General features: G+C 41.0%; 1 long non-coding RNA gene across 2 annotated transcripts; it reads right to left on the bottom strand.

The window, feature by feature from the left end:
• Nucleotides 1-1,097: 1,097 nt before the first annotated feature.
• Nucleotides 1,098-26,005, bottom strand: LOC122459497. Of its 2 annotated transcripts, none has more exons than XR_006280234.1 (4): nucleotides 25,748-26,005; nucleotides 24,338-24,437; nucleotides 3,618-3,725; nucleotides 1,098-1,671 (listed from the first exon to the last, which is right to left on the bottom strand). It is a non-coding gene; the product is annotated as an uncharacterized LOC122459497 (long non-coding RNA). The 2 variants fall into 2 exon arrangements; XR_006280235.1 differs by having other exon boundaries at nucleotides 25,851-26,005.
• Nucleotides 26,006-26,467: the final 462 nt, after the last annotated feature.

The raw sequence follows: 26,467 nt of genomic DNA, 5'->3' as shown, positions 1-26,467 counted from the left end.
AAGCTGTTCTCAGTGGGTATAGGTCTTCAGAATAGCTAAGGAATATCTTGGGTTTGCCAGAGGTTCCCTGTTTTTGAAACTCCTTAGAACAGCTTGAATCTGTTACCTCCAGAGGACATGGATACAGTCTTCCAATAAATAACTGACACAAGCAGTATTCTTTCCAAAACAAAGCATCCTTTTTTGGTGCAAATAACAATCCCTGATACAATAATATCATCACAGGTCACTGACAGCTACCGGTAACAATCATTAAGTGTTACATATATAGATTCCCTGTACAATTAACATAATGCGCATACACATCTTTATTAATCCACTCACAAGCTAATACTAGCACTATCCTACAATCGTAACTGATAGGCTTATTCTGTCTCCTGATTTCTGCTGCTGCTGCTTCTTCAGGCTTTCTTCTACCATCTGCTTTGCTCTGATCTGCTCCACAGCTCAATTTCACCATGGCTCCCCCGAGTCAGGTCAGCTATCTGCTTGCTCCTCCTTTGCTATCCGTCCATTCCCAATAGTCTCTCTCGTCCTTCTGCCCCTCTAACTCTCTCTCTGCTGTCCATAGGCACACTGCCTTTTATGCTGTTTTTTCAATTCTATTTTTAGACATGACACCATCAGATCTGAGTACCCAGGAAAGAATTTTCTGTAGTATCTGGCTGGTGAATCTTGCCCATATGCTCAGGGTTTAGCTGATTGCCATATTTGGGGTCAGGAAGGAATTTTCCTCCAGGGCAGATTGGAGAGGCCCTGGAGGTTTTTCGCCTTCCTCTGTAGCATGGGACATAGTTGACTTGAGGGAGGCTTCTCTGCTCCTTGAAGTCTTTAAACCATGATTTAAGGACTTCAATAGCTCAGACATGGGTGAGGTTTTTCATAGGAGTGGGTGGGTGAGATTCTGTGGCCTGCGCTGTGCAGGAGGTCAGACTAGATGATCAGAATGGTCCCTTCTGACCTTAATATCTATGAATCTATGAATCTATGAATCTTTACTGCACATGCTCGCATGTGCTCAGTACCAACATTCCACGCACATGCTCACTGCCGTCACGCATGTCAACATTCCACGCATGCTCACTGCCGTCATGCATGTCAACATTCCACGCATGCTCACTGCCGTTGTTTACCTCAGAGTTATGATTACCTCATCTGTACTTTCCCCTACTTTGGTAATTTAGCTGACTTTACCTCTACTTTGAAGTGCTATGTGACCTGCAGCTGCCCTCTAGTGGTGGAGTGACTCTTGTTTATTCAAAATGGAGGCCAGGAATTCAAATGAATCTGGGGATTTCTCTGGTATCACAGGAACATGTGATAGTTGAAGCAAATAGACACCGATTTTGCTTTGGGATTTGAACACCATTACTCTTCACTTTCACAAAACAAGAGAGGTACAGATGTAGGCAAAACAAAGAGACACCTCTATACCACTGCCTGCCTCAGTTTCTTCACTACACTTAACTATTCATTGGGAGCTGGTCAAAGCATTCTAATGAGTGCAGTGTCCTTCCTCTCCAGCTTTCCTCCTGCACGTGGCTTTTCCTCCAGAACATGGGGACTCTCCATCTTACTCCTGCTGTTAGTGTGCTTCAGGTTCTGGTTGGTCTGGCATCAGAAAGGCTCTGTTCAGGCATGGCCCTTTCACTTGTTGATAGCCCTTAATGCCTGTCACAAGGAGTACGCAATAAGGATATAGTAAAAATAATCATAAGGGCTTAAACACAGAGAATTCATAATATCAACCAGAATTCATCAATTGCACATAGACAGATTCCCCAGACAGTCACAGAGCCGTTCAACACAAGCCTGTGCTCAGCTCAACTCAATCTCAGATTTTTGTTTGCAGCTCTGCAGCAGCAACTCCAGACTACTGATGGTGAGGTAGGGGAAGCTAGTGGATATATCAGAGATACAAGAACTTGGCTTCCCAAAGTCTCTTCCCCTTGAACTTCAACTTTCCACTGAGAGCAATTGCTTCTATGTTCTGGCAAACATTTTGATTAAGCAAGCCAGGAAACAGAACAGCTTCATTCTTATATCAGAAAACACAACTGTCCTATTTGCAGGTAGATTATTTACTGATGCCTTCTTAGTTGTAGGTTATTTGCCATAGTGAATACAAATAAAAGATTTTTACATATATGAAATTATTGATCATTAATGACTTTTCCAAACAAGAGGCTAGAATGGAGTGGAGAGGGAGTGGTGGTGTTCTCCCAGATTTTGAGCACAGATATGGCTTGATCCCCTTGAAAATGCCAAAGTGAGACTCCACTCAGATTTTCCTAATATGATCTTCCTTCTTTGTTCTTGCTTGCTCTGATCAGCAGTGTAGAGTTAATGTTGATGTTGCTGAGGCAAAGATAGTCAGTTTACACTTCCCCCAAAGCTATTATTTCCAGTTGTCTGAAAACTCTGGAAGACAGCACTGCATTGGTTTACACCTTACACCTTACATTTAAAAGGTTGTCCTCTCAACCATAAGGGTTCTAACATATATATATATATATAATTGTGGGCATCCTCCTGAAAAATGACTGATTCATTGAACTGCTTTGCTGTGAGGTGGTCAAATCTGACATGTATCCAAAGCAAACACTTATTAAAAAATAAATGTTTTGGATACTGATTGAATAGGGCATTTGTCTTATTACTTTCTCACCAGACTATTCTACATTAACATAAACTGAGCAAAATGATTCATTATGAATTATTTTTTGATGAACTTACCTGGTGGGAAAGTTCTATAGAATTAAATGGAAAATAAGTTTTCTATAGATTATTTTGAACCATCCAATAATATTTAATTCAGGAATGTATCTCTGCTGAGTATTCTTGCCAGATAAAGAGGGCATAAATGTACCACACTGTTTTATAACATGTATGGCTTTCTGTTGAACTTAGCTTTGTGTTTTTTCCTTATTCCAGTACAATTGTTATTGCTTTCTGTCCTTGTACAATAGAAAAACAAAGAATATCCTTTGTATTCAGTCACATTATATAGCCTTAAGAGGACTTACTACAGAACCTTATTGACTTCATCTTTGTTACATTTCATTGGATTCTTCCGTAAAGCTAGCCCTTTCTTCCTGCTCACAGAATATGCATGACCCAATTGGGATTTCCTCACATGTATTTAACGAATATCTTTTCCGAATGTTTTACTGTCTGGCTCCACTTTTATTCAAAATTCAACCTGTGTTGCTTAATTGTGATATGACAAATAGGTCATAGTATTGTTTCTGTATCACGAGTGGATGAGTGTGCTACTGGGATATAAGCACTGCTGGCATAAGTATCTTCATGTGTTTATTTAAATTTCTGTTTCCACAGGTAGTTGTGGGCATCATTTTGAAGTCTGTTTTTGGCAAAAAATGTTTACTATTAAAATATGGTTATTTAGATGTTTGCTAGAAAGCAAAAACAGAAGGGTGGAGAATGAGGCCCAAATGAATTTTATGTGAAACATTCACAAAATGTTTGCATCTCACACCACACTAACTCAACAAAATATTTCATCCATTAAAGTTAACACATAATTAAACAGTTAAACACCAATACATGTTTTTAGTAATAATCAATTTACACAGTAATATCCACGTCAAACTTACCAGTAGATACCATTTTAAAGTGCCCCCTAAGAAAAGTCCCTTGCTGTTGAAGGGTTTGTTCTGTGTGTCTCATTCTAATCTTCTGTTGAACAATAGGTGACTTTGTCCCTTGTTTGGAAAGAAAAACAGAAATTTTATCTAATATACTGCCCTGGATGTTTATATTTTTAGTACCAGTCTGCCAATGGCTATGTGCAGTACCTGACCTGTGTGTAAATAAAGATTAAAGTCTACAGAGTTGGCAGGCCTTAGCTTTCAAAACTACTTCTAAGGAACATGTAAAGGAAGATTAGCAGCCTGATTGGGCCTGGTCTGGCAAACAGTATGAAAAGTGCTTTCCACCATGATAAAAACAATAGTAAGCGCTCTGCTCAGTAATGTTTGCAAGGTCAGGTCCTTAGGTTTCAGTGTCTGAAACTTGGGCTCAGATACGTTTGCCTCAATGATCATGGTTTATATTACAATAGAACTTGAAGGCCACAGCCAAGATTAGGCCTCCATTGTGCTAGGTGATGTATAGACATAGTAAGACAGCTCCTGCCTGAGAGAGCTCACAATCTAAACAGACCAGATGGAGAAAGGAAGCACTGTCCTTTTTTTACAGATGGTCAACTGAGGCAGGAGGGCTTGGCTTTGATTGAGACCAATATACAGAAAGTTGTAGCAGAGCCAGGAATTCAATTCCAATCTCCTGTGCCTTAACCACAAGACCTTCTTTCCTCTTAAGGAGTCTTCTGCCTTTCTGAGACCATTAACATTCGTATGGTTTATATTGTACACATACATCTGGAAATGAAGGGGTTCCTGTGTAGGGCTCCGCATGGAGCAGACAATGCCTTTATGTAGCACCTTTCTTCCAAGGGGCTCAAAGCACTTTACAAAGCAAGTAATTATCCCAGTTGTACAGACCAGGAAAGCAAGGCAAGTCCATGGCAGAGCAGGCAATAGGAGACTGAGGAGTCAGAAGACAGATTCCAATCCTCAGTCCAAAATGATGTTTAAATTTTGTAGTGAGCTCTCTGTACCAGGTCAAGAAGTGGGTGGATTAAATTATGGGCACCTCTGTGTATGTGTGAAAGTCGCCCCCTGCAGAAAGCCAAGCATCTTTTAAATTTGCCTGGAGTTGAGAGGACAATGTTTTTGAACTCCATCTGCTAGTGGCAGAGCTCTCGTAGGTTCAAAAGCCATCTACAGTCCCACCAAATTCATGAAGGAAATGGTGTTCAGTGAGGTCAAATGGATAAAACTAATCTGAGAAATCTCTTCATCTACACATTTCAGTTAGACTTTTGAAAAAGTAGAATACCATTCTTTTTAAAAAAACAAAAAAAAACACCTCTTGTCCTCAAGACACCTTGATCAGTTAGCCCCAAAACCTCCTCCTTAAATACTCCCCTAGCAGGAGAGAAAATGTGACAAGTTCACCCAGAAGATGGAACTTAAAATAGTATCTAAAACTTACTTTACAATGAAAGGCTAGTCCCAGCCCATGTATGATGCCTGACCAGAAAGGGTTAAGCAGGTTGTAGGCTAGTTGACCCAGAGTCAACCTTTAGAGACATGTTAGATAGGCTAGAACTTTGAAATGCAAACCTATATTGTTAGAAATTAAAAGTGATACTAATTGTATGATTTACTTATATCTTGTTTAATGATTAGCTATATAAACAAACAGTTCCGGTCTGTCACTATAGCTATTAATTCAGAGATCAAAAGGGCATCTTAACACTTAGATGAACTGTAAACATAGGAAGAAAAGGAGTACTTGTGGCATCTTAGAGACTAACAAATTTATTAGAGCATAAGCTTTTGTGAGCTACGGCTCACTTCATCGGATGGTTTTTTTTTCCACCAAATGCATCCGATGAAGTGAGCTGTAGCTCACGAAAGCTTATGCTCTAATAAATTTGTTAGTCTCTAAGGTGCCACAAGTACTCCTTTTCTTTTTGCGAATACAGACTAACACGGCTGCTACTCTGAAACCTGTAAACATAGGATATCGCTGAATTCATCTCTCTTTAAAATGTATAGCAAATCATCTGTGAATGGCAGAAAAACAGGCAAATTACCTTATGTTAATTTGTGTGGATAACTACTGGTTATGCTTAGGAAATGGGTCCACTTCAAAATCCCCATGAGTGCCTATTGTTCGCTGAAGGACTCTGAGCTGTCACAAGAGGGCCTGAAACTGTATAAAAGGGTCCCAATCATTTTCTTATCTCAGATCTGCTTGAGGCTTCATGCAGGGGAAGCCTAAGCCGTAAGAACTGAGATCCCAGTCCTAACTGGACCACCCTGAATATAAACATTGGACTATAACCTATGAAGTATTTCTGAAAGAACTCTTTGCAACTTCAAAGCTCACCATCTCTACTATGAATCTGAATCTCAAGAATTGTACTCATGCCTGTATGTATACTGATCTTTTAACCAATGCTCTCTATCTTTTGTTTTTAAATAAATTTTAGTTTAATTAATAAGAACTGGCTGTAAGTGTGTATTTGGGCAAGATCTGGAATATTCATTAACCTGGGAGGTAATGTGTCCAATCCTTTGGGATTGGTAGAACTTTTTTATATGATGAATAAGATTTTCAGTAATCTTCATCATATTTGACTTGGGTATCTGGGTGGATGCCTAAGGCTGGGTTACACTTCAAGGGAACATTGTTGTTGGCTTTTGCGTAACCAGTGAGGTATTATAGAAGCTGTATTGTGCTGGCTTGGTAAATCTAAGTATTAGAATAACCACCAGCTTTGGGGATTGCCTGCCCCATTCTTTGCAGTTCACCCTAAATGAGTGACCTCAGTTAGCTCCCCTCGGTCACACCATACAATAGACAGGGTTCTGTCTGCCTTTTAGAAACCTATCTCCAACCAAACAATAGTAACAAAGGGATGTAGCTGACCCAATTCACCTCAATGTGGTGTTAACTTCAAAGCCTGAACTGGGGAACTTTTCAGTGCTATGGAAGACACTTCATATCCATTCTTTCCTATTGTATTATGGTCCCTTTTCATGTCAGAATAAACTCTCTAAATATTATGGTGAATGGCACAATTTAAATACCATAGGTGCACAGATAAAGGATTTGTTTACATGCCTGCTTGCACCAGTTTAACTACAGTTTTAAACCTATTTTGCTAAACTGAGGCAACTGTGTGTTGACACTTCCCACTTTAAATCCCTGTATAGACACTCCTGTGTTGGTTTAATACTGGCTTATAACAGTGGAGCTTGGTGCAGTATACGCCAATTAAAAAAATTAAGATCCTCAAGAATGGTCCATGTAGGGGTTTGCTCCAGTTTAACTAAGCTCATTTTTAAAAAATTATTTAAGTTAAATTAGAGCAACTTCTCTTTTTAAACAAGGGCAAACTTTCTTGTCCAATAACCACAGCAGTAACAAGGTAGTTTTTTTCTTTCAAGAGCTTGAAATTTCTTCTTTTAAGCAACTGCTGTGAAGGATGGGCACATGTCTATTTTTATCCACTCTGCAAACTTGTCTATAGAGCCTGGAGAGAGAAAAGGGGGTCCAGAGGGCCTTAACTTTACCTCTGGAGACTTGGCAGATACTAGGTTTCATCATGACTGGGAATAGCCAGGACAAAGGGGCCACAGAGCAAAAATGTTTTGGACCCAAGGTCCTCACTTCAGCGAGTGTTACAATCTAAGTTATAAAGGGAACAAGGAACAACAAACAGACCATGATAGACAGGAGAGGAGGGGATACAATGGAAAGTCAGAAGAAAGAGGAAACTGCTCTTCAAAGAGCTTTATAACCCAAGTTCTAGTCATTTATAATTGTCTCCATTCTGTTTTATTAGTGAGGGGGTGAGTGCTCTCTCTTTCACTTTTTAGTGGAGCTGGAGTGGAAGCAGATTGTGCTGTAATGGAGAATAGAAACAGAACACAAGTAGAAAGGAACAAGTCCAATTAGAGTTATCTTTATGTCTTCACTTAACACTTTGGTTTCATAAAGACTATATTTTCCCAGGCTTTATAGCTGAATTGCTATATCAACTCTAAGAAAATAAGTGAATGTATAGTTATGGCTACCACTAATAAACATGAACTGAGAAAGCAATGCACAGTAACCGATAGCTGTATGGGCCAAATTACACTCTCAATTACAGCCATGCACACCTATTGATTTCCATAAAAACAAAATCTGCCATGTGTGTGTTGGTACAAAATCTCCTTCCCAGAGGCAGATATCCTGCAGAGTATATTAGTAGTGAAATACATGAAGTACTAGAGAAGACTGGAAGTGAGAAAGTATTTGCTCTGCTATCAATGCCAGTAATATAAAAGCAACATGGGACAGCATAATGGATGAATATCCACATATTATTGTAAAAGGATGGGCTTCCCATGGCCTAAATCTGCTTCCTAATGATTTAATGAAGTTGGGCACACTGAAAAAGATCTATAAAAGAGCAAAAAGTTCTAAAAGATGTGAAACTACTCATATTGTAGCTGCAGTCTTTAAGAAGCATCAGGAAGAAAAGATGGCAAAAATAAAATAACGCTGAAACTTACTGGCAAAACAAGATGGGGAAGTATGATGTTGTCATTTTAAAGTTTATTAAAAAACATAGAAGCTCTTCAGGAAACAGTGATAATTGAAGATCTTATTAGATACTATAGAAAATGTACAACACACTATACTTGATGAGGATATTTTCTGGGTTCACTTGCAGAACTCCATGAAGATTCTACACCCAATTGCTTCTGCAATCACTGTATCTAAATCAGACAAAGGACTTTTGTCGGACATTCCTCAATTTATGGCCAAGATAAACTCAACTGTTTTTGAGAATCTAAGTACATCTCCATCCACAAGTCAGGAAGCCATAAAAGCAAAGGACTTTAGTCACAGATGGGAAGAATTTTGCTGCAAACAAATACATGGTGCTGTAAACCTCTTTGATCCAAGTTTCAAAAGTAGAAATGTTAGCGATGACACCATTGGGACAGCATTTGACTGGATTAATTAAAAAGCAATCGCTTAGGACTTGTGAAGCTGGGAACACTTTCATTCAGCTGGATTAGCCTGAAACATTCTTTTCTTTCATCCAGAGCAAGAAAGCAGCCTGAAGGAAATAGGCCTGAACCTCTTCTCATTTATATCGGTTTAACAATGGTAACTCCACTGACTTTAGTGGAATTACTCCCATTAGAGTAACAGGAATTTACACCAAAATAAGAGTTCAGAATCAGACTCCTTGTGGTCCAGAAACTCATTTGTTTAAGTAATTCCTCTTCCCCTGCAATGGTTACATTGCTCCCTGCAATAAACAACTTCTTCCTCTGAGAAACTTGGTTACTGTCACCCTAAATTTGGAAATCAGGAGTTAACTGAATTTCTGGCCCTGACTGAGATCAACTCTATTTCTGTCACTTCAACTGCAATACACAGTTGACCTTGCTCTACTTATGACTATGTTGGTTCAAGTCACAGCTTTCTATAGCACAAATCATTGTGTGTGACAAATACAAATCCCACCTCTTTACATTGACCAATTTTGGCTGCCTTGGGCAGGTATTATTGCACATGCTACATGACTGGGGAAGAGTTATCAGGAGCAGGGTGGCCCTAGCAAGGAGAAGTCACATAGCATGTGTGTGTACGTACATTTCTGAATAACAAGTTGTCATCACTGAGGGTCCCCCCCCGTCCTCTTTGTTCCTTTATCTTATTCAGAATTTTTGTTCTTCTTTATTGAACAGTAACTGTCTCTAGATCGTCAAGTCATCCAATATTACTTGCCTAAAGCGGCCAAAATTGGTCAACACAAAGAGTGGAATTTGTGTTTGTCACACAAAATGATTTGGGCCCAACACTATGATTAAGCTGATCAGTGATTTGCTCTGGGTCATAGGGGGAACACCTCTCTCCCCACCCACTCACCAAGGATGGGATCAATCAGCACTCAAACAAGAACAAGCAAACTCACCATCTTCCCTTGCGTGCATGTGGCAGGACAAAAAGCCCAACCAAACAGTACCCTTCCCTTTATCAGGTTGTAATAATCATCTAAACAGAGACCCTTTCTTTCTTTATAATAAGAGTTTCACCTTTCAAGGAGGTAGTAATTTAATCACATTCTTCTTTCACCTGGTTTCTCCATCACCCCAAACCACTACTCATTTCTTTCTTATACACACTAGCTGGGTTTGATAGAGGATGTAGTGCACACAGAGCTTAACTATTCCTGTCTAGTGCTGTACTACTCATCTGTGGACCTGGGGTTTCTCTGGTAAACCCAAGGCCAACTTACTCAGGATGCAGATAGTTTACCCTGTTGCATTCAAGATATGTACCATTGTGTAGGTCACACACTAAGTTCTTTCTCAGAAAGGTAATAGTTAACTTACTAAAATGAGCTGACAACAATGCTGAGATTCTAGAAACTATGTTGCTCAAAAAGGAACAACATGCTCTCTTATAATGGTTCAGATGTTCCCTGGATTACTTAGGGAGGTACATACATTAAAGTCTCAGAGAGACCAAGGAAGGGCAACTGAGGTTCAAAAATGTTAGGCTACCCTATTGGGAGTAAGGTTGTTTAATTCCCATACGTATGCATGCCTGCATATTTCCAGACCTTAAAACAGAAGCGCACAAATATCTCATCACTATTTATGGCCTACTCAAACTTAAGATCTTCAGATACCATATTGATGAGCATAGTATATACAATAAGATAATATAGCGCTGCTGGAATTTTCAACTGTGATGGCTCCTTTCTGAAAGATAGACAGGCTAATTAGTCCAACATTTGGGGGCGTATGCCAATCCTTCTCACCATTAGTCCCATTAAGCTCATGGGCTTCATTTGCCTGTCACTTATGCTACTCAGTGGTAACTTTAATGAAACAGACACTACAGTAAAGCTAACCTAGGTAAGAAGAGAATCAGGGTCTAACAGTTATACTTATGTGAGCAGGGTTTGGTAACCCTTCTGATTATAAAATACTTATTCTTGATACATCTCAGCTGAGTTTTACATGATTCCCGACCCATTGATCATAGTGGTTGTTTTCACTGCACAACAAAAGCAGAAGCTTTCCCTGTTTTAATCGTGTATTAAGTTTTATGGTTAGCATGGACACCACATTAATTGCTTCTTATTACTTCTGCTCTCTCAAGGTAATAATTCTATGGTTGACTGTAGAAGTCAGAGCAGAAGGACTCGCAGCTGATCTCAGGAACGTTGATTGGAAGCTACTAACTTAACTCCTTGATTCAGGAAAGAGTAACAGACATCACACCCAGAATCTGTTCAGGCCCTTTCTTCAGGGAACTTGTGATGGGTTCGGTCACAGAGGCCCCATTGGGACTGCCACCTGATGTGCTGAAAACTACCTCTGAGCCCATTTTCCCTGGCAGCTTGGGACTTCAGTACACTGCTTGTGGAGCCAGACACGCTAGCCTGCTGCAAACCCAGGTCTGAACCACATCCCTCAAAAGCTGCAGGCTTAACTGAAAAAAGCTTAAGAAGTGCTTCTGTCTCCAGCACTGAGATACCCAGTTCCCAATGGGGTCCAAACCCAAATAAATCCGTTTTTACTCTGTATAATGCTGATACAGGGTAAACTCAAATTGTTCGCCCTGTATAACACTGATAGAGAAATATGCACAGCTGTTTGCTCCCCCAGGTATTAATACTTGCTCTGGGTTAATTAATAAGCAAAACATGATTTTATTAAACATAAAAATAGGATTTAAGTGGTTCCAAGTAATAACAGACAGAACAGAGTAAATTACCAAGCAAAATAAAACAAAAAACACACAAAAGTCTAAGCTTAATACAGTAGGAAACTAAATGCAGGTAAATTTCACCCTCAGAGATGTTCCAATAAGCTTCTTTCAAAGACTATAATCCTTTCTAGTCTGGGCCCAATCCTTTCCCCGGGTACAGTCCTTGTTCCAGCTCAGGTGGTAAATCAGGGGATTTCTCATGACTGCAGCCCTCTTTGTTCTATTCCACCCTCTTATATATCTTTTGATCAAGGTAGGGATCCTTTTTCCCCTCTCTGGGTTCCCACCCCTCCTTCTAAATGGAAAAGCACCAGGTTAAAGATGAATTCCAGTTCAGGTGACATGATCACAAGTCACTGTAAGACTTCATTACCCACTTGCCAGCACACACGTATACAGGAAGACTTACAAGTAAACAGAGCCATATTACAAACCAATTGTCCTGATTAATGGGAGCCATCAAGATTCCAAGCCACTGTTAATGGCCCACACTTTGCATAATTGCAATAGGACCTCAGAGTTATATTTCAGATTTCTAGTTTCAGATACAAGAATGATACAAGAATTTATACAAACTGGATGACCACACTCAGTAGATTATAAGATTTGTAATGACACCTTACAAGAGACCTTTGCATGAAGCATGTTCCAGTACATTATATTCACACTCATTAGCATATTTTCATAAAATCATATAGAGTACAACATCACAGAGCTATTTGGTTACACCAATAATTTTCAGCAACCCCCAGAATAATGCAGCTCAACATAAATCCAACAGCTACCTCTCCTTGACCCAGAGGGTTCCTTGAGAGAGCTTCCCTGCTTCTAGCAGCTCTTCCCCTGTCCTACAGACCATCTGCCTAGGATGCCCCTGCTCCAGGGCTGGCCATAAAAACCAACCCACTTCCTCAGGTCTGACATAGCTGCGCTCTTTTTAGCCCTTATAGGAATCAGGTTGCTCTTTGGGTGCTGATCCCTTCTCAGCTGGGTCCCCTCTACTAGGCCCAAAATCCTGTTCTTAAGGGTCTGTGCATCAGAACAGGGCTGGCTGGCCTTCTGGACCTTAAGAGGCAGACCGCCATATTACAAAGATGTGGTACCAGGAAGACATTTAATTATAGACCTGAAATGTTCATTTCAGGGTCTCAGGGCCCTGAAACCCCATTGTTTTCTTTCATTTTTAATGCTCATTGCAAGGAACAGAATTGCAACTCTAGCACAACGTATCTCTGCTGGTGGCTTTGGTTAGCTACCATCATTGCCTTCCTCAGTTAAGAGGCAAACCACACTGGTGGGAAATGGAGATCTGGGTTCTAGTTGCAATTTACTTTCTTTCTGCAAAGGTGTACATGAACCAGGGGTGGGGTGGGTGTGGGGTGTGGGTGTGTGTGTCCTGGGTATTCAGGGATGTGAGAAATAGCATTTCCACATTATCAAAGACTATATACCATTTGGTGAAAACTCAGCACAGGAAAGGAATGTATTCGCCTGTCATTCTCATCACAAATCATAGCAACCTTCCTTCCTGCAGATGGCAGTCCCTGGAGGTCATCCGTTGTCTTCCAATCACTCACCCAAGGGAGTTGCTGCAGATCAAATTGTGGCACTCCTCCTTCTCAATGGCTGAGTCAATGCGGCCAAACCCTTGTGGGCCCAGTTTTCCCCATATGGGAACACTGACACTAGACAACCAGGATCACCCGTTTCCTCATCACTGAAGAGCAATTTCAGAATAGTCTTGTATAGCACTGTACATCTTCAAAGCACTGTAAAAGGATTAACCAGTCAGTCCTCCAAACACTCTCATGATGTGTATATACAGTGGGGAAACTGAGATGCAGCAAACCAGTTGAGGTAGTATCTCACTCCAAAAGTGGTCCTATGGGTTTTAATGGGGCCACTTCAATGGCACCTAGTCACCTTGGATAAGGGTATCAGAATCTGGCCTAGAGCATTTCAGTGATTTACACCAGGCCACATAGCAAAATCAGGGGTAGAGCTAGGATTACTACCCACTTCCTAGCCCCTACTTCAGACCAGTAAGGGCATGTCCACACTAGCAAACATTAGACCCATCATTCAGTACCCAGGTAGTTCTACCAGTAGAAACAAAAAACTCTAAAGCAGATCAAGAAGGACAGTAGAAACAGGACTTGGTCATATCTGCCACCATGTTAGCAAACCCCACTCTGAACAGTGGTGAATTATGCAGTCCAAATTTTGATGGTATATGGCCAAGGAATGCTGCTTTCCCTTCTCCTCTTAAAGAAAAAAAGCTATTCATTACTAAGACCTAATAATAAAAATACATTAAATTTTCTGGGTCTTATGTTATTAATAAAAGCCATGACTCAGCCTTAAACTGTTGCAAGCCCCAATATAACTAACTAACTTAACAGAGAAGAAAAGTCAAGTAGAACAATCAGTTATAAACCATGACAGATCATTGTGCAGATGCTTCTGACATTTGTGGTGCCAATGATTCCTGCTGCAGGAAGCAAATCAGGTGAATATTAAAAAACAAAAATAGTAGATTTTCTATTACATGTACATTTGCTGATTAAAATATTGCTTCCAAATACGATAAATCTGATCTGGCCATTTACAAAAAAGAATGATTTTCCCCCTAGGACACCTTATTGCCCAGTATTGCTACAATTAAAGGGTCATGGTCAACATCACAAGGGTCTTCTGTCAGCTTTTTTTCTGTCTTCATTCAGAACCTTAGGCTTCTTTTCTCTAGCCAGTGGCTGAATTATTATACAGAGTTTTTGACCAAATGAGGATAAAATTAACAAGGGATTTTTTTTTAAATGAAGTGAGTTTCTCTTTACAAACTCTAATTAACAAATGCTCACAACACTCCTGTAGAGCAGGCAAATACTGCATGGTCTCCATTCTCCAGATGGGGAAACTAAGACAAAGAGGTCCACTACATTGCATCAGCAACCTCGTGAGTCAGAGCTCCTAGATGGATTAGAGCTCCTAGATGCCTAGTGCTTAGACCTATGCTCATTATGGTAGGCCTTGGTCCATCTCTGCACTTATATGGTAATTTAAAACAGGAAAATAATTTTCATTGCCAGCTAAAACTCAGGATACTGCTCTTCTCTGTGGGGAAAAGCAGTATTCTCCTCCTACCTCTTTTGATGGGCATGGAAGAGAGCCTGTGTGCAGCGGAACAAATGTAGCTATCTTGTGTGTTGGGAAGCAAGATATAGGGAGCCAAAGCAGCAGGTTCTCTCTCCTTGGCAGCAGTAGATACAAACTGAAAGGATCAGATGTATTTCATGGGTGCACTGACTGCACAAGCCAAAATGTGGGAGGCTTTGCCCTATAAGTAGCCACCCAGTGATTCTTGTGTTTGGGAAGCACCACTGAAAACCAACAGCTAAACTCAGGAGGTTGCTTGATTGTATCAGAGCTCTTTGCAATTTAAGCTAAGTATGAGTATTACAATAGGAATATTCATTGACACTAGTGGCTATCACATCCCTAAAGTGTTAGTACGTGTACATACATGCGCATGAAGATGCATCTCTATATCTTCATTGCCAACTGTGCAGAATGGTCTCTTTAGACAAGCATTCCAAGGGACTTTCCCCGTTATATTATTAAAGATGTGCATCCTTGCCCAGATTCACAACAGTAAAGGACTGCACCATATATATTAACAGCAGTGCTGCCCGTGAGTAGTTAGCACACTCAAGTCAATGGGACTGTAGTATTAGCATCATTGTAATGGTGCACATCATACAGTGGGCCCGATCCACACAGCCCATGGACTTAAGTGGGTTTTCAGTAAGCCCAATGTGAACAATAAAAGGATTTAAACTTTGAGTGTATTATTTTTAACATCTAAAGGTCCTAGTTCAAATTATGCCTGAACAACCCACAAAGTTTCACAGTTTAATTGGGGAAAAAAAAAAGTTTAAAAGCATTCCAAACCAGTGCGCAGAATTGCTTAAACAGGTAAACCTGATTGTTACAGAAATAGTGTTATTGTGAATCCTGTTCTCAGCCCCTTCTACAACTCCAGATGCCATTTACCCCTGAGAAAAATTTCCAGTGAGGAGCAAAGGTGGGGGGAGGGGGCGGGAAATAGGTAAGAATAGGACCCTTAAGCCCCGATCCATAAACCCTCACCATGACTCCAGCCTCCAAGGACACAGCACTGGGAAGCTAGCTGGAGCTAAGGTGGACAATTTCTGTCCTGCTGTCCTATTCAGGCTCAGTATTTGAGGTATGTGCAAACAAGATTTGGCTCAAAATTTCAGAATTGATTGCAACTGTCACCACTTAAATTGGCTGAAAAGATTTAACCTAAACTTGGTTTAACATAGCAATGTGAATGACATGAGAAATATTTAACCTCCCTGTGGTTTACAGTAGCAGTAACCTATACAGAGAAACTGTACGGTGTATGTTCAACCAACATGTGCTTGGGTTCCTGGAAAATTATTCCCGCAAAATAAGTTGTGGACCCAAATTTGAATAATTTCCCACCTAGCTACCTACACTGTGCCTGCAATGTAACTGTACAGATTTTTACCTGCCATTGGACTGTGGGTGCAGAAATGGAAGAGCAGATTTCATGGATGTAAACTGTACCAGTGAAGCCACTTTATTAAAAATGTATTCATTCATATCAGATATTGCTGAGATGACAACTTGGATGTCAATTTTTAGCTCAAAAACACTCAAACAGGATAACAAACGCTCATAACCCTTAGTGAAGCAGCTCTGCCAGCTGCTGCTGCGATTCTGTTACTCATTAAACACTCCCCCCCCCCCAAAACAAAACCCCACACACACAACAAGTTTTTTGCTGATGCCTGACTCTGTGCAGAACCAAGCCACACAAGGATTTTTAAATTTGCTGCAAAATCATTTTGAATCAGGGGGAGCTTCAATGATGAATCACCAAAGCTTTACCTCCCTGGGGGAGAAACCTAATCCCAATGCACAGCCCAGGTAACTCTTTGTTTCTATTCTGGTCCTTAGAACTTGCGCCTATCACCATGCTATCTTAGTGCCTGAGGCTATATGCTGGGGGAGATTGATTAGGCCAAAAGGGAAGGTACTGTCCTCCTCCAGGCTCTGCTTTGCGCCTCCCCCAGCCTTTTTGCAGGAGGCAATGGCCAGTGCATCCATCCAGCCAATGGACTAAGCCAGCAACAGCCAACTAATTCAAGCCTGTAAGTGTTTTCTGTCATCTGTGGTCCAGATTTCCTGACTCACCATTTTGTCTGAGGTGGGAAATCTGCCTTGAAGTTGGATCTAGTTCAGCCCAGGAGCCAACTCAGATCAGGTTTGAAGAAGGGCTTTCTCCCTGTTGTAGTCACTACTGCAGGGGTTCTCCCCAGGGAAGGGTACAACAGCAGGGTTCAAGACCCCTATCTGGAGATAGATCACAAAAGGAAATGGACCTTTTAAGCAGTGTAAGAGGCTTCAAAGTTATGCCCACTTTAAAGCCTCTTTATTCTGCTAGTGTGGCATAAAGTGTAAATGAGAATCTGGCCCTAGATGTAATAAACATGTAAGTGCTGGAATCTGCATCAGAAACAGCAAATGTTAAAAGGTTCAATATACAGCACCCCCCCCCCCAAATGGTTGTCAGGTCACAGATGAAATCACTCTGCCACCTGTGGTGGGAACCCCCTTCCTCTCCTTGTTCATTAAATGACACCCCTCTCCTGACCTACACCTCCCCTCTTCAAAATGAGAGAGGGCCTGGAACATTCCCAAAGTTAGTGAGTGTTTGAGTCTGGAGTGAGGAGTTTGAGTCTGGGGGTGGGGTCGGCCTGTTACTAAAGATAGGAGATAGACTCAGGCCTGATCCACTGCTGCCTTACTCTGTAACCAGCATAAAACAAATCAGGTTAAAACTGGAGGAAGGCAGCTGTGAGTCAAACCCTCACATTTCACAGCCAAATACAAACTTTGGGTCCTATCTCTACTTAAGACACAGCCTTCTTGAGAGTTTTCTGTCAGTGACCACCCACCAGTGATAGAACGTATAGCTGGGCTCTTCAAAAACACACAGGGGAAAAAAACCAAACAAAAACAAAAACAAAAAAAAACATTTCCACTAGCTTCAGTGAGATCAGTTAGGCCAACACTGAGTGCTTTTGAAAATCCATCCCTATCTCTTAATGGAATCTGCACTGCTTGAACTTTCAGCTTTGGCATCACATATGTTTGACCAAACTGCCTGTGACTAGAATAGATTGCAAGCTCCATGGCATTAGTGACTGTCTCTGTGTAAAGCAAGGAGCACACACACAGCGTTCACTAAATACTAATAAAAACATTGCTCCGTTAGGTTATGGCTGTATGCAAATAGCATTGTATGTAACAACGGACAAGGAACTAACATCTGTACCATTTCTCATCTCTGTTTTTTGTTTTTTCAAACAGAACGTAGACATCTTTCATTAGTAGTGTTTATCAGAGACTGCATTGTACTACAAGATTATATATCCTTTCGAAATATAAAGAAGCAAATCTTAGAAGCACACTGCTGTGTGAGCATACAGAGATCTCATTCACGACTCTTACATTTCTTTGGCAAACCTTGACTAAATGAAACTTTAATTTGCTATCAGGGTTTCTGAGCTTTCCCTCATCTTACTGAATGCTATCTACTGCAGCATGGAGTAACAGCTCCAAGGCCTAGGATTTAGAATCTCAGCAATTGTTTTCCAAAGCAAATCTCAGATCAGTGCAGTTTGGAAAAGATTAGAAAGACTGAAACTGCAAATGTTTGCGATCCGATTTTAGACAGTGCAAAGTTTAGGGAAGTTTGGATGCAGATCGTTTGTTCAGCCCAGATAAAGATCTAGTCGCAAAATTCAGATCTAGCTAGGGATTTAGGATACTTCCAAAGTTCAAAGCTGTTCACATCCCAGGTTTTGATTCAGCTTTATTTTGATTTGCCCATGTTGGTTATGTTTCCTGAGGTTTGTGTGTAAGTAGAAGGCTACAGACAGAGAAATGGTAAACACATTTACTTGTTGAACTCTGGCACAAAATTATATTATATATATATATAGTGGAAAAATATCTTGTTTGCCTCAGTAGGCTCAGTCCTTTTTAGCCTTGGAGACTCAGGTTTGGGGCAAGGCGAATCCTTATAGGTGACACAGGGTCCTGCTACTCCTCTCCTCAGTCAGTCCCTTGTGCTGGTTTTCCTTCCCTTCTGGGGAGCGAGTGCAGCCTCCCTACTGGGAAGGTTTGGCGTCTTGCTGCAAACAACCAACTGGCAGCTTCCCTGTCCCTGTCACTCTCCCCCTCCTACCACCCAGGGGAGGGTTTAAAAAGGTCCCAAGTAGTTGGAGTCAGCTGAATCTAATTGCCCCCTGGTTCTCTCTTCTCAGTGGATGGGGAGGGGCCTTTTAACCTCCTAGGACCAATTACTACCCTCCTTTTGTAGCTGTTTGTCCTGAGTTTACCACAATATTACACACACACACACACACACACACACAGTTGTGACTTTTGACCTTTGCATGAAAATAATAATATTAAGAAACCAACAGGCATGGTGGGATCCAAATAACCACGTTTACTAAATATGTACACAACAACATGCAAGGCCTAGTATACAATATATAGACTGCATACCACGGCTCTGGCTGGTTTCTAAAATCCTGTATGGCATACATAGTAATTGCTGTACTAGGTAAGACTAGTGGTCCACCTATTGCCATCTCCTGTCTCTGACAGTGGCCAGTTCCAGATAATTCAGAGAAAAGTGCAAAGAACCATGTAGTGGATAATCATGAAATATCCACCCCAGTTAAAGATTGGCATATGCCCCAGAACATGAGAGTTTTTATCCTTTATGTTTGTTGTTTCTTTCTAATGTAATAACAGTGAATGGTCTCATTAGCCATATAAATGTCCAATCCATTTTTAATGCTATAGTGATTCCTCCTGATAGTGAGTTCCACAAGTTAAAGTATTGTGTAAAACTGTGTTTCCTTTTATTGATTTTAAATTTGCTGCCTTTCAATTTCTGTGAATGACCCCTGTTCTAGTACCATAAAAGGGGTAAACAGAACCTCATGATTTCTCTTCTCTAAACAGATTATTATTTTGTATATCACTATCATGCCCCTCATATTTGTTTCCCCTCTAAACAAAAACAGTGCCACTCTTCCTCTTTAATCTTACTTACAATGGAGATCTATTCATGCCTCTAAAAGTTTTAATTGCCCATCAGTGATGCAGAAATGCCAACAAGAGGAGCCAGTTTCTGGTTCTGAATCCCTGAGATCTTGCTTGACTTTGTCCTTGTAAGATGGATGAGCAATTTGTAACTATTCACTACATCAATGACTACAGTAGTCCAGTCATGGTAATCAGCCTGCCCCTTCTAATACAGTAAACACTCTACAGGAAATATCATACTAGTCGGTAAAGAAAATGTGATTCCCCCACCCATAAGCTTTATACACTTGCAAATCTAGACTGACAAAGTTGTAATGGTAATATAACAGTGATACAGCATATTAAAGAAGAAGGTATTCTCTGAGCCAATACCATCTGACAAGGGTGCAACTGAGGTAATGCATACGTATTTCATTGCACATAAGAATTGTGTGTAAAGACTTTTAGTGCATGAATTCCCATTGTGGATGGCATAACGCACATCCATAGATACCGCTTTGCCTCATTTCAACAGGAGTTGAGTACATGTGTAACAGACTATGGCCACATAGGACATATGCACACCACAGTCATCAGTGGGGATCAAACCCCAGGCTCTTCAGTACCAGGATCATAGACCTCTTCCATCTGAACTACAGAAGAGCTCCTTTAGCTGTATAATAGTAGGCGGATAGTTCTTGGAACCAGCTATTAGCAGGAAGATGAGATCACATGCTCTGTGCAGATATATTACACATGTATCCAGGGTCAAGATTTGACCCCTACTAAGAATTTGGATCCCTGTCCATGTTACCAAGTCAGTCAGTTTACTTTCTTTTTCCCAGGTGATGCCTCATCATTGATGTTATACACTGAATTTCACACCCTTTTTTTTGGAAATCATGTAACATACTTTACGGACTCAAACAGCATCTCAGTTAAACAGATATCGTAAGGTGGTTAGAGCAGAGGACAGAAAACCAGGACTCCCGAGTTCTATTCCATGATCTACCACTGATTTATTGTGCAACTTTGGCGAGCTACAAAGAGGGGAACCAACCCATTGCAGGACATCATGTGCCCTTATACACTGAGAACATTGAGAAGGGATTGTGCCTCAACTCCACTGGGGGCAGATGCGGATGAGTGTCCCCATGAGTACCAGTGGTTAAATCCCACAGTCTAACCCTATGTACTTGGTCAATATGGTAAAATATATGAATACATTTGATTATACAAAGCTTTTTACTCCAAACCTGTTGGTGCATTATCTTGGGACTAAATCGGGGGGCCCAGATAATCTTCATCCAAGAATATTAAAGGAATTGGCACCTGAAATTGCAAGCCCATTAGCAAGAATTTTTAATGAATCTGTAAACTCAGGAGTAGTACCGAATGATTGGAGAATTGCTAATATAGTTCCTATTTTTAAAAAAGGAAAAAAAAGTGATCCGGGTAACTACAGGCCAGTTAGTTTGACATCTATAGTATGCAAGGTCCTGGAAAAAATTTTGAAGGAGAAATTAGTTAAGGACATTGATGTCAATGGTAAATGGGACAAAATACAACATGGTTTTACAAAAGGTAGATCGTGCGAAACCAACCTGATCTCCTTCTTTGAGAAAGTAACAGATTTTTTAGATAAAGGAAACGCAGCGGATCTAATTTACCTAGATTTCAGTAAGGTGTTTGATACCGTGCCACATGGGGAATTATTAGTTAAATTGGAGAAGATGGGGATCAATATGAACATCAAAAGGTGGATAAGGAATTGGTTAAAGGGGAGACTGCAACGGGTCCTACTGAAAGGCGAACTGTCAGGCTGGAGGGAGGCTATCAGTGGAGTTCCTCAGGGATCGGTTTTGGGACCAATCTTATTTAATCTTTTTATTACTGACCTTGGCACAAAAAGTGGGAGTGTGCTAATAAAGTTTGCAGATGATACAAAGCTGGGAGGTATTGCCAATTCAGAGAAGGATCAGGATATTATACAGGAGGATCTGGATGACCTGGAAAACTGGAGTAATAGTAATAGGATGAAATTTAATAGTGAGAAGTGTAAGGTTATGCATTTAGGGATTAATAACAAGAATTTTAGTTATAAGTTGGGGACGCATCAATTAGAAGTAACAGAAAAGGAGAAGGACCTTGGAGTTTTGGTTGATCATAGGATGACTATGAGCTGCCAATGTGATATGGCTGTGAAAAAAGCTAATACGGTTTTGGGATGCATCAGGAGAGGCATTTCCAGTAGGGATAAGGAGGTTTTAGTACCATTATACAAGGCACTGGTGAGACCTCACCTAGAATACTTTATGCAGTTCTGGTCTCCCATGTTTAAAAAGGATGAATTCAAACTGGAGCAGGTACAGAGAAGGGCTGCTAGGATGATCCGAGGAATGGAAAACTTGTCTTATGAAAGGAGACTTAAGGAGCTTGGCTTGTTTAGCCTAACTAAAAGAAGGTTGAGGGGAGATATGATTGCTCTCTATAAATATATCAGAGAGATAAATACAGGAGAGGGAGAGGAATTATTTAAGCTCAGCACCAATGTGGACACAAGAACAAATGGGTATAAACTGGCCACCAGGAAGTTTAAACTTGAACTTAGACGAAGGTTTCTAACCATCAGAGGAGTGAAGTTTTGGAATAGCCTTCCAAGGGAAGCAGTGGGGGCAAAAGATCTCTCTGGTTTTAAGATTCTACTCGATAAGTTTATGGAGGAGATGGTATGATGGGATAATGGGATTTTGATAAGTAATTGATCTTTAAATATTCAGGGTAAATAGGCCTAATCCCCTGAGATGGGATATTAGATGGATGGGATCTGAGTTACCCAGGAAAGAATTTTCTGTAGTATCTGGCTGGTGAATCTGCCCATATGCTCAGGTTTAGCTGATCGCCATATTGGGTTGGGAAGGAATTTTCCTCCAGGGCAGATTGGAGAGGCCCTGGAGGTTTTTTGCCTTCCTCTGTAGCATGGGGCACGGGTCACTTGAGAGAGGATTCTCTGCTCCTTGAAGTCTTTAAACCACGATTTGAGGACTTCAATAGCTCAGACATAGGTGAGGTTTTTCGTAGGAGTGGTGGGTGAGATTATGTGCCTGCGTTGTGCAGAAGGTCGGACTAGATGATCAGAATGGTCCCTTCTGACCTTAGTATCTATGAATCTATGAATCAAATCCAGCTCAGTGCAGCTGGATATGAAATCAACATTGGCAAATCTGCTTGCAAGTTGATTTTAGAGTAAAAGGAGACATCTCCTTGTATAGCCAAATATTCAGTCTCTCCTACCTTTTTCAAAAGCAAGGGTTTTTTTTTGTAAGCAAGAATTAAAAAAAAAACAAAAAACACTTAGCAACATAAACTACTAATGAACCAATGAGAGTCATCCGACAAATCGCCCAATCTACATCTAGACAGTAGAGTTAATCCATTTTAAATAATTAATGTGCTACCAGCTCTGATTGGGAATATGGATAAGATGTGTCAAGGAAACTGTGGGCCAGTTTCTCAGCTGGTGTAAATCAGCATAGTTCTGTTGACCTCAATGGAGCAATGTCAATTTACACCAGCTGAGCACTGCGTAATGACACTTGTTTAGCACAATGGGTTGAGGTCCATGAGTGGGGCTTCTGGGCACTGTGGAAATACAAATAACTAAAAACAACAAAGAATAGTAGATAATAACAAGGTCAGATTCTGAGAGTCAGTTTGCAGCTAAGTATTTCAAGTACTCCCTGCTTCTGAATGGGCTAGAAGTACCACAAGGATAAACTTGTGTGTGGTTTTCTGGCCCCATCTATCGTTCTGTGGTACAACTCTACAAAGCTACTACATTCTTCTTCTTTCAATTGCTCCTGAAAACTTGCAGCTACTGTGAGCAATACCAAACATTTGACAAATCACTAGGCAGCTCTGCTGTGACTGCTGTTGATTATATCTGTCCTAATCATCTCACTGTAACCTTGTGCTCTCCCATTTGTTGGGTCTCTCATCATATGCTTAGCCTGTAAACTCTTTGGAGGCAGAGAACATACTTTAATTAAGTGTGTACAGTGCTTAGCACAAAGAGGCCCCATCCCTGAGTGGGGCTTCTAGCCATGAACAGAATACAAACAAGAAACAATTTTCTAGGTGGTCTTTTCTTTCTCATGATGTGCAGACTGGAATTAGGGCTGGCTTTGAAAACAGCTGAAAGGCTCTGGGGTTGGCATTGCATTGCATACACCCAGCAGTACAGAGATTGGAGAGCAGTCCCCCTAGTGAAGTTAGACATGCGTGAGTGACTGTTGAGGAGGGGAAGAGTTAAGCGGTGGGCTCTCGGAAGAGTTGTCACTGAGGCTCAAAATTTGATTTACTTTCTCTGAGCCAGATCCTCAGCGGGGGTAAATGGGCTTGGCTTTGTTAAAGTCAGTGGCGCTTGCACCCATTTACACCACACACTGACGTTCTAGCCCTGGATTTCTTATACCCCATCTAATTCTGTTTATAAATGCAAGTTGTTTCTGCACATGTGCTTCGGTATTCCTGCCAATGCCCGCATCCAGCACCCATGAGCATGGACCCCATAAGAAAGAATAGGAGACAAGAGCTACAAAGAGAGTAGAAAAGGCTGTTCTGTAAAGGGAAGAGATTTTTTTTTCCACAATACCTTAGCTGTGTCTTTGTAAGATTGTTCGTCCCTGCCCTGGTGCACAGAAAACTGGGGTGCCACAACAACTAAGGGACACACTGGTTATGCGAGAAGAGGCCATTAAAATAGAAACTAAAATCCACACAAGACGACTTTCACCTTGGATCCATCCCATTCAAAAACTCCTCAGGAACTGTAGAGGAGTCCCATGGATGGAAATTCCCCACTCGCTGCTGTTGAATCCTCTTTGTCTAGGGAGCTAAAGCAAAGATATATGCAGTACTCCTGTATGTCTGTGCTGCAACGCCAATCCCTGCATGAACATCTGAAAGGGAGAAACAGCAAAGGATATTTTTGGCAACCAAGATAAGGAAAAGTACTGGCTGAAGGAGATAGGAAAGAGTTAGACATACCCTTGCTTGGCATGTATTGCTCTACTAGAATAAACTCAGATTAAAAAGAGAAAGAATTAGGTTAATGGGGCCCAATTCTTGGCCCCCTCCCAGGCCTCTTGTACTGTTTGAGTTGTGCAGAGGGGATGTAATCTGGCCACAGCTACCATGTTAAACATTCCTCCGGCAGAGAATTCTCAACTTTCATAAAACTGGCAGAGTTGGCACTAGTGCCCAATTCTCACCGCCAATCCCATATAAGGGGCACATTACGATGAGCATGATGGGGCAGTGAAGCGGTGGAATGAAGCTCCCTATGGCAAGCCTTAGATGGCTTATGGTCTTTTAAGAACCATAGCTAGCGGTCATAATTTAGTGCAGCTATTAGGCTATTCTAATATTATAGCAGGGCTGAGACCAGGACAGCTTAAAAAATAAGGAAGCTAGTTTCAGTTCCCTGACAAATGCCCCATCTTCAGTGCCAAGTAGATCCTGACACAAGAGATAATCTGGCCTAATAAATAGAGGGATTGCCTTTAATGAAATCAATATGGGCAACAATATTAAACATTTGCTAGGCATGGATATACAGCTGTGACCATTAACAACTAATGCATTAGCACTTAGCAATGGGAAATGCAATTTCCTGTCAGTACAAAGGATTAAATTTAAGTCTCCAGTATAGTAATCAGCATCATGGTGTTTACCAACATTCCTCTGTGGTATAACCTTAAAACTCTTTCAGATATAAAAGTTCGGAGCCTAGCAGGCCTAGAGGCTACAATGATAGCTTCTCAGGACACTTTTCTTTGCACAACTTAATGGGATCCAAGGAGAAAAGATTTTCATTTAGGGTGATCTGTCATGATTTGCTTGCCAAAGCTAGAAGAGAAGTGACAATCTTCTGCTCACCTAGAATTGTATGTGGGGAGAAGCATCAACTAGCTGCCAGGTGGGGCTGAAGAGGCTATCAGAGTGCATGTCTCTGGGATTTAAAACAATGCTTTACAAGCTCTGGATTAAACAACGCTAAAGTAAAACTAGATGTACCTCAAATTCCCCTCTTGTTTTCTTGACACTTGTGTGTCTGCATCATGACTGCCACACCTAGCAGTCCAACTGGTCCTCCATGGAAAAAAGAACTGACCCAAATATTTGCATAAGACCAGAACCAAACCTTTTCTGCAGTTGTCAGATGTCCAGGACCAAAAGCAGTTTTGCCACAGTACCACAGGAAAGGTTCTTCTGGTATTTCCATCATGAATAGAAACAGGAAGTACCTAAAATATCAAAGCAGGTGTTGTTCAGCTGAGATCTCCAGTCTGATTTTCAGTCTCAAGGGTAGGTTGGAAACCCTGGGGTGAAGTTCAGAAGAGCTGATGGAGATTCTCCTTTAGTTCAAGCAGCTGAGGTTTGTTCTTTTGGAGTAGGAGTATCCGAGTTCCAATCTTGCCGTCTCCTCGAAGTAACCATGATGTGCAATACAGAGACAATGGTGAAGTTCCTAGATGAGCACAGATTTTCCACCCTGCCTTGCACTTCATTAGCACTTTCTAAGGCTCTCAACACTTTATAAACACTAATGAGTTAAGCCTTGCTATGCTCCCATGAGGTAGGGAAGTATTAGCCCCATTTTCTAGTTGGGAAAACTTAGGCACAGAAGTCAAGCAACTTCCTGTTTCATACAGATACGCCAACAGAGAACTGGGACTGGAACCCAGAAGGCCTCACTCCTAGCCCTTTGCCTTACAAGCATGGCCATCATTGCCCTTCTTTTCTAAGCCTGCAAACCTGGCGTGAATTTAAGGGAGAAAAGACCCAACATGAAAAGGAGCTTGTGGTCTTGTTATGCTTTGTGAGCACCTCAGCGTCACCACCTGGGACGAGATGGAGGGGG

This window comes from Dermochelys coriacea, chromosome 3, assembly GCF_009764565.3.
Source record: "Dermochelys coriacea isolate rDerCor1 chromosome 3, rDerCor1.pri.v4, whole genome shotgun sequence".
NCBI lineage: Eukaryota > Metazoa > Chordata > Testudines > Dermochelyidae > Dermochelys > Dermochelys coriacea.
This window is presented reverse-complemented; position numbering and strand designations above follow the sequence as displayed.